Consider the following 10,697-nt stretch of genomic DNA (forward strand, 5'->3'; position numbering starts at 1 on the left):
TTCTCTTTAGAAACTGACTTGTTTTATTTTCTTTTACAGGTTTTTAACTGAGGGACTCCAAATTGGTAACTTCTTTCCAACCCTCTCTTTCTTTTTAGATTTTCTTTTCCTTTCTTATGATTATGTTTCGAATTTGATTGAGGGCCGCGAGTGTTTCATGCCCAAGTAGGCCCGTGACAACACTCGACGTCTCTTGACTGAAGGAGGATTGGTTGAGGGGTTAACTATCCATCGCAGGACTGAACACAACTCGAAATCCCCTGAGTTAATTGAAGTGATGGCTGAGAACCAACCTCTTCTACCTCAACCCAGGATGGAAGACATTCAGGATGAGAATGAGGTGTATCAAGCACCCCGCCACGTACTTTACGAGATTATTTATAACCGGGGTGAGTACGCCCTCATGCATGATTTTTCTTGAAAATGCAGGGACATATGGACATCAAGCCGGGGTTATCCAACTCCTTCCTAAGTTCCATGGGCTTGAATCAAGAACCATATCTACATTTGAAAGAGTTTGATGAGATCATAGCCACTTTATATTTTCAAAATGTGTCCGAGGACACAGTTAGGCTCTTTCCTTTTTCCTTGAAGGAGAAGGCTAAGACGTGGTTACATTCACTACGTCCTAGATTCATTGGCACATGGAATGATATGCAAAGTGAATTTATAAAGAAATTTTTTTCACATCATAAAACGATTACCCTTAGAAAAGCAATCATGAACTTCACCTAAAAGGAGGATGAAACATTTTACCAATGTTGGGAAAGGTTCAAGGATTTGGTCAGTTCATGCCCACAACACGGCTTTGAAACGTGGCGCATTACAAATTTTTTCTATGATGGACTGACATCTTCCATGCGCCAAATGGTCGAGACAATGTGTAATGGAGAATTCATTAATAAAAATGTCGACGAGGTATGGGATTACCTCGATAGTCTTGCTGAAAAAACACAATCATGAGATTATTACCCAAAATCGAACACCACGTCTAGGCCGACTCAATTAAAGGAGAAAGGTGGATTGTATCTCTTGAAAGAAGAGGATGATCTCAAGTATAAAGTGACTACGCTCATAAGAAAAGTTGAGGCCATGGAAGGAAAGAAGGATAAGGTTAATGAAAGTGTTTGCGGCATATGTGATTGCAACATTCATACAACTGAAAATTGTCCTACGATACCCGCCTTTCGAGAAGTGTTGAATGAACAATCCAATGCCGTAAATAATTATCAAAGACCTTTCAATGGACCAACCTCTAATACGTACAATCCTGGTTGGAAAAATCATCCAAACTTTAGTTGGAGAAATGGACAAACTGCTACCCCTCAAGGTTTCTTCAATCAAAATCCAAATCAGGGGAAACCTCAAGAAGAACCGGTTCAAAATTCCATGTAAGAGCTGACCCAGGCAATGCGAGATTTTATGCAAAAGATAGATTCACGTATGAGGGTTATAGAAAAGGAGATGCTTCCTACACAACCGCTCCCCAATCCTAAACCACAATACGAGATAAGTAATCCCAGCTCTTCAAATCAAATAGAGCATGCTAAATCCATCACCACTCTTAGAAGTGGGAAGATCATTGATAAAACCCTTTCGGTTAGGCTCGAAAAGGCTCAAGAACCAAAAGAGGACAACAATGATGGATCTAGTGAGGCCCCACAAAAATTAGAACCGGAACTTCTAGAAAAGCCAGTTGCTCCATTTCCTCAATGGTTGGTCGCACCAAAACCTCTCTCTAACTCTCAGAATATCCTAGAGGTGTTGAAACAAGTGAAAGTCAACATTCTTCTACTTGATGTCGTAAAACAGATACCTTCATATGCCAAATTTCTAGAAGACTTATGTACGACCAAACGATGGCAGAGTATTTAAAAGAAGATCTTCTTGACCGAGAAAGTGAGTGCCATCCTAAAGCAAGACATGCCATAGAAATTCAAAGATCCTGGTAGCCCAACCATATCATGTGTAATCGGAGACCATCGAATTGATCATGCACTTCTTGACTTAGGAGTGAGCGTCAATCTGATTCCCTACTCGGTATACAAACAGTTAGGTTTGAGTGAATTAAAACTCACCTTAACCACACTACAACTTGCTGATTGCTTTGTTCGTGTACCAAGAGGGATAATTGAGGATGTGTTGGTCCAAGTTGATAGATTTTACTACCCTATAGATTTTATCATCCTAGACACCGAACCCATCAATAACATGAGCACTCAGATTCCCGTCATTCTTAGTCGCCCATTCCTTGCCACTTCAAACGCAATTATCAATTGCAGGAATGGTGTCATGACTATGTCCTTTGGGAATATGAGATTGGAGTCAAACATCTTTTTCAATAGCGGCAGAAACTTAGAGGATGATGATGATTTCCACGATATTAACATGATTAACTCTTTAGTGGAAGATACGACACCTCTGACCCTCTAGAGATGTGCCTGGCCCACTCCCATGATTTTGATGATGACATGATTAGGGAGACGTGTGCCTTGCTTGATACTGCACCGGTACTTGAAGTTAACCGGTGGAGGCCACAATTTGAAGAGTTGCCCCAAACTGATGTAGTGCCTCTACCGTCTAACCTTAAGCCACCAAAGCTTGACCTAAAATCTTTACCCTCTGATTTGAAATATGTCTATTTAGGTCAAGATGAGACATACCCGGTGGTGATCTCTGCCCACCTGGAGAAAGAACAGGAGAGTATGCTCATATCTACTCTCATTGAGCATAAGGGAGCCCTTGGATGGACGATAGCAGACCTCAAGGGAATCAACCCCTCGATTTGTACTCACCGCATTTATCTTGAGGATAATGCTAAGACCACTCGGCAATCACAACGTAGACTAAATCCAAACATGAGGGAAGTGGTTAAGGCCGAGGTTCTTAAACTATTAGATGTGGGTATCATATACCCCATATCCGATAGTCAATGGGTGAGTCTAACTCAGGTGGTTCCTAAGAAGTCCGGGATCACCATCGTAGCCAATGCCAATAATGAACTCGTGCCAACTAGAGTTACTACTGGTTGGAGAATGTGCATTGACTACAGGAAGCTGAATACCATCACGAGGAAGGACCACTTTCCTTTGCCCTTCATTGATCAAATCTTGGAAAGGCTAGCTAGTCATTCCTATTACTGTTTCCTTGACGGGTATTCGGGCTACAATCAGATTGAAATCGCCCCTGAGGACCAGGAAAAGACTACATTTACATGTCCCTACGGCACCTTTGCCTACAGAAGGATGCCATTCGGATTATGTAATGCCCCTGCCACCTTTCAGCGATGTATGATGAGTATCTTTTCTGACATGGTGGGAAAATATCTAGAGGTCTTCATGGACGATTTCTCTATTTTCGGTTCATCTTTCAGCGAGTGCTTGGAGAGTCTTAAATGTGTGCTGAAAAGATGTGAAGAAAAGAACTTGGTACTTAATTGGGAGAAGTGTCATTTCATGGTTCATAAGGGAATTGTCCTTGGACATATTATCTCGTCCAAAGGAATCGAGGTGGATAAGGCAAAAATCGATCTTATCTCTAACCTACCTCCACCCAAGAACATTAGAGACGTGCGATCCTTCTTAGGACACGCAGGATTTTACAGGCGATTCATAAAGGACTTTAGTCTCCTCTCTCGTCCTTTGTGTAATCTACTTCAAAAGGATGCACCATACGAGTGGACTGAGACATGTCAGGAAGCTTTCACTAAGCTTAAGGGCATGTTGACTAGTGCACCCATCATACAACCACCCGACTGGGGCATTCCTTTTGAACTTATGTGCGACGCGTCTGATTATGCTCTTGGGGCGGTTCTAGGCCAGAGAAAAGATAAGAAACCCTACGTTATTCATTATGCGAGTAAGACTCTAAATCCTGCCCAAGTGAACTACTCGACTACGGAAAAGGAACTCTTGGCCGTAGTGTTCGCTTTGGACAAATTTCGGTCCTACTTGATTGGATCCAAGATCATTATATACACTGATCACGCGGCGCTCAAGTATCTTCTGTCTAAGAATGATGCTAAGCCCTGCCTGATACAATGAATCCTCCTACTCCAGAAATTTGATTTAGAAATAAAAGATAAAAAGGGAGTAGAGAACGTAGTGGCTGACCATCTTTCTCGCCTTAATCCCTCTGATTCCCTTGAAACGACACATATCAATGACATGTTCCCTGATGAACAATTGTTCAGAGTCTCCCATTCACCTTGGTTCATTAATATTGCTAGTTATCTTGCCACAGGTTTTATACCGACACATTGGACTGCACAAGATAAGAAGAAATTTTTTACCGAGGTACGCAAATTTTTTTGGGATGATCCATATTTGTTTAAATATTGCCTAGACTAAATTTTAAGGAGAATTGTGGCAGATGATGAGCATCAAAGTGTCATCTCCTTCTATCACTCACATGCCTATGGTGGTTACTTTTCTGTTAAAAAGACCACGACCAAGATTCTATAGTGTGGCTTTTACTGGCCCACTATGTTCAGGGATACTCATGAGTTTTGTAAGGCTTGTGAGCGTTGTCAGAAGTTGGGAGTATTGTCCTGTCGAAATATGATGCCCCTGAACCCCAGTCTTACATAGAGGCATTTGATTGCTGGGGCATCGATTTCATAGGACCATTCCCCCAATCCTATGGAAATCTATACATTTTTTTCATCGTAAACTATGTCACTAAATGGGTTAAAGCGATTCTGAACCGAAATAATGACCATCGCATGGTCATTAAATTCCTAAAAGAGAACATCCTTTCCCAGTTCGGAACGCCTCGAGCCATCATTAGTGATGGGGGCTCACACTTTTGTAATAGACCATTCGAGAGTTTAATGAAGAAATACAGTATCTCTCATAAGGTGAGCACTCCACACCACCTACAGACAAATGGGCAAGTTGAGATTTTCAATAGGGAGATCAAGCATATCTTAGAGAAAACGGTTAACCTTGACTGAAAGGATTGGTCAATCTGATTGACTGATGCCTTATGGGCTTACCGTACTGCGTTTAAAACCCCTATTGGAATGTCTCCCTTTAGACTTGTCTATGGGAAGGCTTGCCACTTGCTTGTGGAGTTGGAACATAGAGCTTATTGGGCAGTAAAAAAATTGAATTTCAATCTGGACAACGCTGGCTCGCTACGCAAATTTCAGTTGAATGAACTCGAAGATATCCGAAACGATGCATATGAGAACTCGAGAATTTATAAGGACAGAATGAAGGCGTTTCATGACCAACGTATTCTACGGAAATCATTCACACCTGGTTAGAAAGTCCTTTTATATAATTATCGATTACATCTCTTTCCAGGTAAGCTTCGATCTCGTTAGACTAACCCTTACATTATGGTCACTGCGTATCCTCATGGGGCCGTTGAGATAAGAGATCCTGATAATGGCAAAGAGTTTAAAGTAAATAGACATGTCCATACCTCTGACTGATCCTGTTTACCAGGATTGATCTCCTAGTCTGATGGAGGTATGGGTAGGTTTATTGCTTTCATAGGACTAGGGTAGTTTGCTTTATTTGTCTGGCTGAAGACGGTAAACTTAGCGCTCCTGGGAGCCAACCCAGCTTTTTATTCCGTTTCATTTTTCGAGTTAATTAGTTTAATGTTTGTGGGTAACATTGTTGCAAACCCTCACGAGACTACAACTCGTCCATTAGGGGCAACATAGGAGTTTAAAGGCTTGTTGCATACACTAAATGCAATCGAGAGCACCTGCGAAAGTGGTGTAGGTCGGATCTTCTTTTTTTTGGATTTTATTTTTGTTATTTTGCCTGTACGTAATCTGTCTTGTGCTGACCCGCTCTTACGTAGATATCTTTGGAAAGCCTTTTGATTCTTTCATCCAGGTATTATCTTTCCATCACTTCTCATTTACTTATTGTGTCCCATGTGCATTGCATGCTTATTTCTTTTACATTGAGGACAATGTAGATTTTAGGTTGGGGGTGGGAGATTAGGTTTTCTAATCAGTGTTTTCTTGGTTTTGAGCAAAAATTGTGAAATTTTTTAAATCTTTATGGAATTTCTTGTGAATTTGAAGTGATTTTGAAGGATAATTGTGATTTTAAAATTACAAGATACAGACTGTTGGTAATTTATGAATTTAGGATTCAGCCACCTGTTAGATTTCATAGTAAGTTTGAACTATTAATCCATGGTTATAGGTTTTAAATAGTGGCTGAGTCATGATTTCACAAAACACATCTCGCTTGCACATTAAGGGTTCAGTTCTATATTGAAGGATTAACTTGGTAATAACTAATCATGAAAGGAACCAACCTGAGAAAATTAAATGGATTGGGCGAACAGTCTTTACCATAGGTTTGCTCCCTATAAGTGAGGATTCGATTCCCCATGGATGATATTTGAAAAAGAGTTGGGTGTGAAGTCTTTACCATAGGTTTGCTCCCTATAAGTGAGGATTTGATTCCCCCTCTTGGCGTTACTTTTAATAAAAAAAAATGAAAAATTAAAAGAATGAAAAGATGATGTGTGAGGCAAGTTTTGGTTATCATGAATTCTCTTATTGGTTACCAATGATATCCTTAAATAGAGAAGTGAATTTTAATGTTGATAAGTCGAGATTAGACTATACATCCATGGAATTCAATGTTTAGAATTGTTCTAATTGATGGACTAATACTTTGAACTTAATTATGAAGTTTACCGTGTGCTTGAGTCTAGGAGAGAATTATGCCCAACATTCATGAATCTTAGAATTTTCGTATTTGAATCGTTTTTCAAAATATCACTCGGTTTCACAAGAATTGTCTCGTAATTGTCAACTTATTTTCCGCAGACGTTGCTTGGGACTACCAAAATGCTGGTTGGGGGTTGTGTTGAGGGTCAAATATTGCATATCAGACCCCAATTGTTGCCTGGATTTACGAACATGGTACTGCTTAATGGTCTATTTTAATTGTGCTTGTGATGCAAGGTGAATTGACGAGCATGGATTGAAAAGGGTGCTAAAGGTATGGATTTGACACTCTGGCATCACCAAGGCAGTGGACGGGACTCCATGGGACCAAGATTGAGGATTTACGCACCAGAGATCAGAGAAATTCCAGCCACTCACTTCAAACAGGCCTGAAAGACGTCCATAATACAAGATCACAGGGTTCCCACCATCTGATCGGCTCCAAACTTTATGTATGGCCTGATGATCATGAACTAACCGTACATGTTAAATTTCAGCCATTGGATCCCTTTGGAAGTGGTCCAATAGACAGATTAGCCCATAAATCAGTGATTTGGGGCCCGCCTGGTATCTGAAAATGCTTCAATTTTGTTCTCAACGCCTTAAATGGAGTGACACAGCAAATGGACGGAGCATATGTCTCACGAACATCACAGTGGACCCTACATGTACAGTGCATGTACATAGTGTACACGCGCTGGCTGTGCACTGGACGGTCAGCCCGGTCAAAGACGGGCTGACCCGTCTTCTTCTTCCGCAGCAATAGCGGACGAACGTTGTCCGTCTGTTTTTCATCAGTGGGCCCCACTCGCTCTCCAGATGATAAATCTGGACCATTCATCAGATTCCCACGGTCCATGTTACCATGGCCTAGGTGACAGATTTCAAGAAGGAAGCGAGGAACGATTTCCAATCGTCCAAACAGAGGTTGGACGGTAGTATGATCAATCACGTGGGCCACACCGAGTACAAACAGAAACTAGTCATCCCCTACTGATTTTTCGTCATGAATTCAATGGATGGAATGGATTTCTTTGATAAGTCAGATTGTGGACCCCACCGTGAGCCAACATAACCATCTACGCAAGCTCTGTTTATGTAGTCCGGAGAAACCCGAATTTTCCGAGCTATTGCATATCCATAGAGAGGGTCGGATGGCCAATCCGAACCGTCCAAACACTAGAAAGCTGGGGCTTCAACCTCACCATGCAGTCAAATTCTAGGTTGAGGAGGTTCGCTGTTCCAGAAATCACTCCAAAAAGCAGGATGTTTACGGTTTCGCTGCGCAAAGTACGTACGCGTGCGCCTGGATTTTCTCCACTGCCTCTGTTTGCGCGGGAAGGGTCTTCCATCCACCATCATCAGAAGCTATAAAGGCAGCGGGAATTTACAGCGATTAGGGGTGAGGACGTGAAGCATAAGAGAGAAAGAGAAGGAAGAAGAAAAGGGGCAGGTTGGAGGCAGCTGTGGAAGGGAGGGGGAGTATTGTTTTCTTTAGAGTTTTTTAATTTTTTTTTTTTATTATTTTAGTGAGATCTAGTCCAATCATGTTGGGCTAAACCTCTTAACTAGGGCTACGAGGTGAAGCTTGTAGTCTGATGGGAGAGACTTTGCTTGTGCATCTTGTTTAGACTGACTGATGTTGATTTTAGTTCAATTAAAAGGAATACTTTCAATTTTTTTAATGGTTTGTTGTGACTGAAATTACAATAGATCTGCGATGGCTTTGAGTATTTTTTCCTCCTTTTGATGTTTATGACGTCAGGAAGCCCTGCTGTTCACCATCGTCTCATGGGCATGGTCGGATGACGGTAACCTTCCTAACCTTCATGCATTGTTGATTGGTTGGTAATTAGTTTATTCTGTTGTTTGCTTTGTCTCCCGGGCATGGTTTATGATGGAATCCATTCTAATTAATATACCTTTCATCTCGTGAAAACTAGATCAAGTAAGTTCAGTTTAATTTCCATGATTCTTGATGCAGGCATAAGATCTTCCTAATCTCTACAAGTGGATCCTCTGAATCCCTAGTTTCCTTCTTCTGAATTCCTTAAGTTTTAGAGTAATATTTCACTATTATTTCTCAAAGATCATTCGATTTAGATTTCATCTTAATCTAGTTCTCATTCTACTTAGTTTCAGATAACATACAGGTATCAGTCCCTTGGGATTCGACCTCAGTCTCACCGAGTTTATTACTACATCACAACCCTATACTTGGGGTGTGAACAATTCACCTATATACTCATGGTTTATTTGGATAATTTACTTGCTACTCTACTATATACACTGTTTCAAATAGTGTTTTCAACTTTATTTGATATTATGCTACATTTTACCATGATTTATGATATTCCTTAATTTCATTACATCTCCATTTTCATTTCTTCCTTTGTCAACTTGTGACAAAAAGGGGGAGAAATATGATATATATATCAGTCTGATGTGAGTTATAGATTTTTTTTTCTAACAATATACTTGAGATTATATTTGGATGGCATAGTACATGTTATATTTCTCAGGGGAAGCTACAGGTGGAGTACAAATGATTGTTGTGGTATACAGATGATTATTGGATCTATAAGGCGACTTCAATCTTGTTGATGATTGTGATCATGAGTTTATTTGTGATGTATGTACATATGTTGGTGAATGTGTTGTGTAAGTTATATATGTACTTTGTCATAAAATTGCCAAAGGAGAGAGATTGTAAGTGCTTATGTGTTTAACACACATAAGGTTGTCAAATTTCGTAAGACAAAAGATACACAGTGATACAGGTTTGATCGCAAGTACGGTCAAATCGCAACTACACTTCATCTTATGAAGATCAGCTCAAGGTCGGCTTATCATCTCAAGATGTTGCTCAATTTCAGTTTATCAATATTAGAAGATCTCTATATTGGCTAACTAACAGGTGATTGTTCACCGTTGTTTTGATGTTACTCTTCCTAGCATGGGCGATAAATGTGGGGGCATTCCAGAATTGGGATTGCGGTTCCAATTCCAACTGAACAACAATGACCCTGAGCGCCAAAGTAGGCAGACATGGGTATGACTGAAATCTGAGGAGATTGTTCACCTATTCGGCCACTCGCTCAAAGCGTAAATTGATCAGGCGGTGATCAGAGGGTGGGGTTCGTCCTTTAATGATGAGTTCTTCCATGCCTTTTGTACGAAAGGATTTTCTTAATGTGTGGATGACAGAATGCTGAGTGAAAATTTTAACTACTATGGAGTATTCAGATTCCATATATCGAGTACTGTGTTATGCTATGAATTATACTAGAGAAAGTAATTAAAGGCAATAAATAACTGATTACTCTAAAGGAAAGAAATTACTTGAAAGAAGATGCGATTACACTATAGTATGTAAATCTGATAAGATATTTAAAAGATAATTTGAAGGTAATTAATTTGTTTGGGTTGGTGGGAGATGACTTTTCCTGTTGAAATCCTCTTCTATTTATAGCTTCGATCTAGCCGTTCTGGATCCTTCTCATGATATGATGGTTATCATAACTGTTTCTGCCCATACTTTGTTTCCAGATTCTTCCCATGATCTAGTCTTTCTTGAGTTCTTTGAATCCTATTCAGCATTCGTGGTGACTTGACTGCTTGCTAACTTATCATTCGGTCATGCTTCAATGATCACTTGTCATGTGCGAAACACGTGATAATATTTTTTTTTGAATTCAATTGCATATTCTTATTATAATCCTTCGACCGTTAACCTCATACACATGTGATCCACACAAACTTGACTGAAACGGGATCTGGTCAAATGGGGTACAAACAGTGATATAACTCTAGAAAGACCTTAGGTTAAGTGCTTTTAAAAAAAGTTTATTTTGGGTTATCTATGATGTAATTGTTCTAGAGTTCGGCCAACCTAACTTCTTTGGTTAACTTAACTTCAGGTTCAAGCTAAATTTTAGATTTAAATATTTGAAAAAACTGTTGCTAATTCAGCCAGCCTAACTTGAAG

The 10,697-nt window shown here is 40.1% G+C and overlaps 1 non-coding gene across 1 annotated transcript; it reads right to left on the reverse strand.

The window, feature by feature from the left end:
- Positions 1-702: 702 nt before the first annotated feature.
- On the reverse strand, positions 703-809 carry LOC131238312 (small nucleolar RNA R71). The gene has a single exon (XR_009167715.1). It is a non-coding gene; the product is annotated as a small nucleolar RNA R71 (small nucleolar RNA).
- Between the last annotated feature and the right edge of the window lie 9,888 nt (positions 810-10,697).

The sequence above is a fragment of the Magnolia sinica genome, chromosome 2 (assembly GCF_029962835.1).
Source record: "Magnolia sinica isolate HGM2019 chromosome 2, MsV1, whole genome shotgun sequence".
Lineage (NCBI taxonomy): Eukaryota > Viridiplantae > Streptophyta > Magnoliopsida > Magnoliales > Magnoliaceae > Magnolia > Magnolia sinica.